The sequence below is a fragment of the Bombina bombina genome, chromosome 5, assembly GCF_027579735.1.
Source record: "Bombina bombina isolate aBomBom1 chromosome 5, aBomBom1.pri, whole genome shotgun sequence".
In the NCBI taxonomy this organism is placed as follows: domain Eukaryota; kingdom Metazoa; phylum Chordata; class Amphibia; order Anura; family Bombinatoridae; genus Bombina; species Bombina bombina.
In genome coordinates, this window is record NC_069503.1 from 5717002 (window position 1) to 5720414 (window position 3413).

The window sequence follows — 3413 nt, forward strand, 5'->3', positions numbered from 1 at the left end:
CATGCTACACTCTGCCTGTCTGCTCACTAATAACAGGTGTGTATGTGCTATTTATTCACTTGTGTGTATAAGTGGTAATCTTCTGGGTCGTAGAAATGGTACAAGTGATTTTGTGCATGTGGCTGTGTGTGTGTATGTTTTGTGTATATATGTGTGTAAATACATCTATGTATATAAGTGTGTATGCTTTGTGTATATAGGTGTGTGTGTATATGTGTATAGGTGTGTGTAAATACATTTATGTATATAAGTGTGCATGTTTTGTGTATATAGGTGTGTGTGTGTATATGTGTATAGGTGTGTGTAAATGCATCTATGTATATAAGTGTGCATTTTTGTGTATATAGGTGTCAGGGTGCCAGGAATTAGACTGAGACTAGAAGGGCAAAAGTAATCACACCTTTATTCATAGCAAAAAATAATAAAAAGTCCACAAATCAAATAACAAGCCAGGAGTAAAAACCAGAGCTGGTAGTCAGACGAACCAAGTCAGGAGCCAAAGCGAATAGTCAGACGAGCCGGAATCAGGAACAAGGAAAACAGCAGAGTCAGGAACAAGCCAGGGATCAGGAACCAGGAAGGACGTCAGGCAGCCAGGTAATACACAGGAACTCTCACAAACAGGTCTGAGACAACACAAAGGCAAAGCACACTGAACAGAGGCCCTTTAAATAATAATTGATGACATCACAATTCTGAGACTGCATCCTGTCTCACATGAATGATGCACACCAGTCTGGCCATAAAAGGAAGTGTAGGAAATGAGCAGCATCCCCCACAATGCACCATAGTCAGGAAGAGAGGTGAGTAAAATGGCTGCCAGCAGCACATGGCAAACACAACAGGGAAAAAACCCTGACAGTACCCTCCCCTCAATGACCCCTCCCCAGCGGGAGGACAAAAGGCTTATTGGGGAAACGGGCATGGAAGGCACGGAGGGCATGGAAATACTGTACACGGCCCCTGGACACACGAGAGTCAATAATGCTGCTGACCTCATACTCCTCATGGTTGTCAACAAAAATAGGACGGGGACGAGGCAACACAGTTATAAACCAATTACAAACCAATGGTTTCTAGAGGGAGACATGAAAAACATTGGAGATGTGCATAGCAGGAGAAAGGTCAAGAGCGTAGGCCACAGGATTAACCCGTCTGAGTATTCGAAAAGGACCAACATAACGGGGAGCCAATTTATTGGAAGGCACACGAAGGTTCAAGTTGCGGGAGCACAGCCAAACTCTCTCACCAACCTGGTAGGAAGGTGCGGGCAGACGCCTACGATCAGCCTGGTACTTTTGGCACTGCAAAGAATGATGAAGGCAATCCTGAATCTGCACCCACGTGGAACGGAGTTGCCAGAGATGCTCCTCTAAAGCCGGAATACCCTGAGACATGAATGAATCGGGCAACAAGGATGGTTGAAACCCATAATTCGCCATGAACGGGATAACTTGGAGGAAGCATTAATAGCACTATTACGAGCAAACTCTGCCCAAGGTAACAGTTCAGACTAATTATTGTGGTGATCTGAGACATAGCAATGGAGGAACTATTCCAGAGCTTGATTAGACCTTTCCGCAGCCCCATTGGATTGAGGGTGATATGCAGAGGAGAAGGAAAGCTGGATTCCCATTTGAGCACAAAAGGAACACCAAAATCTGGAGACAAACTGACTTCCCCGGTCCGACACTATCTCCTTGGGTAACCCATGTAAACGAAAGACCTCCCGGGCAAAAATCGAAGCAAGCTCCTGAGCGGTAGGCAGCTTCATTAAGGGAATGCAATGTGACATTTTAGAAAAATGGTCAACCACCATAAGGATAACAGTATTGCCTTTGGAAACAGGGAGCTCGACAATGAAGTCCATGGAAAGATGTGTCCAAGGACGCTCACCATTAGCAATAGGTTGAAGAAGACCCACAGGAAGACGTCGAGGAGTCTTATTCTGTGCACAAACTGAGCAGGAGGCAACATACCCAGCAATATCAGAACGAAGACCTGGCCACCAGAATTGTTGAGTGACAGACCAAATCATTTGGTTCTTGCCTGGGTGACCTGCGGCTTTAGGATAGTGGCAAGTGTGCAAAAGTTTAGTTCGAAGATTCTCAGGAACAAAATACTTACCACTAGGTTTCTCAGGAGGTGCATTGGTTTGTGCAGCCAGGATCTCCTCCCCCAAGGGAGAAATCAAATTAGTACGTATGGTAGCCAAAATATGGTCAGGAGGTATAACAGGAGTAGGTACAGACTCCTCCTTGGACAGAGGCGATAATTGTCGAGAGAGGGCATCAGCCCTAACATTCTTACTACCAGGCAGGTAGGATACCACATAATTAAACCAAAACAAAAATAGCGCCCATCTGTCCTGTCGGGCGACAAACGTTTTGCTTCAGATAGATAAGCTAAATTCTTGTGGTCAGTAAGAATGAGCACTGGCATGCTAGTACCCTCGAGAAGATGCATCCATTCCTTGAGTGCCAAAATTATGGCCAGTAATTCCCTGTCGCCAATTTCATAATTGCACTCCGCTGGAGACAATTTCTTAGAGAAGAAATCACACGGATGTAAGGAACCATCAGGCGTAGGACGTTGATACAAGAGGGCACCTACTCCAGTCTCAGACGCATCGACCTGAAGAACGAAAGGCAGGACAGAGTTAGGATGAGCCAGAACTGGAGCGGAAGCAAAGGCAATCTTAAGACTATCAAAGGCCTTAATGGCAGTAGGTGACCAATGGAGTGGATCATTCTCTTTACGGGTCATGTCTGTGATAGGTTTGACCAAGGAAGAAAAGTTTTTAATAAACTTTATATAGTAATTGGCGCACCCCAAAAAATGTTGAATAGACTGAAGACCAACTGGGTGAGGCCACTGCAAAACTGCAGATAACTTGTCAGGATCCATGGAGAACCCTGTAACGGAGATAACATAACCTAGGAAGGTTACTTGAGTCTGATGGAACTCACATTTCTCAAGTTTACAAAACAGGCCGTTCTCACGTAGTCTCTGAAGAACCTGTGAAACATCAGAACGATGAGCCTCAATTGTGTGGGTGAGTGTATGAGGATGTCGTCTAAGTACACCACAACACACTGTTGCAACATATCTTGTAGGACATCATTAATAAATTCCTGAAAAACAGCAGGAGCATTACATAGGCCAAAGGGCATTACAAGATACTCATAATGCCCACTCCTGGTGTTAAATGCTGTTTTCCATTCGTGACCCTCCTTAATCCTAACGAGACTGTACACTCCTCTCAAAACAAGTTTAGTAAAGACCGTAGCTCCCTTGAGACGGTCAAAGAGTACTGTAATGAGCGGAATAGGGTAAGCATTCTTAATGGTAAGACAATTAAGACCCCTATAATCGATACATGGTCTTAACTCACCACCCTTTTTCTTCACAAA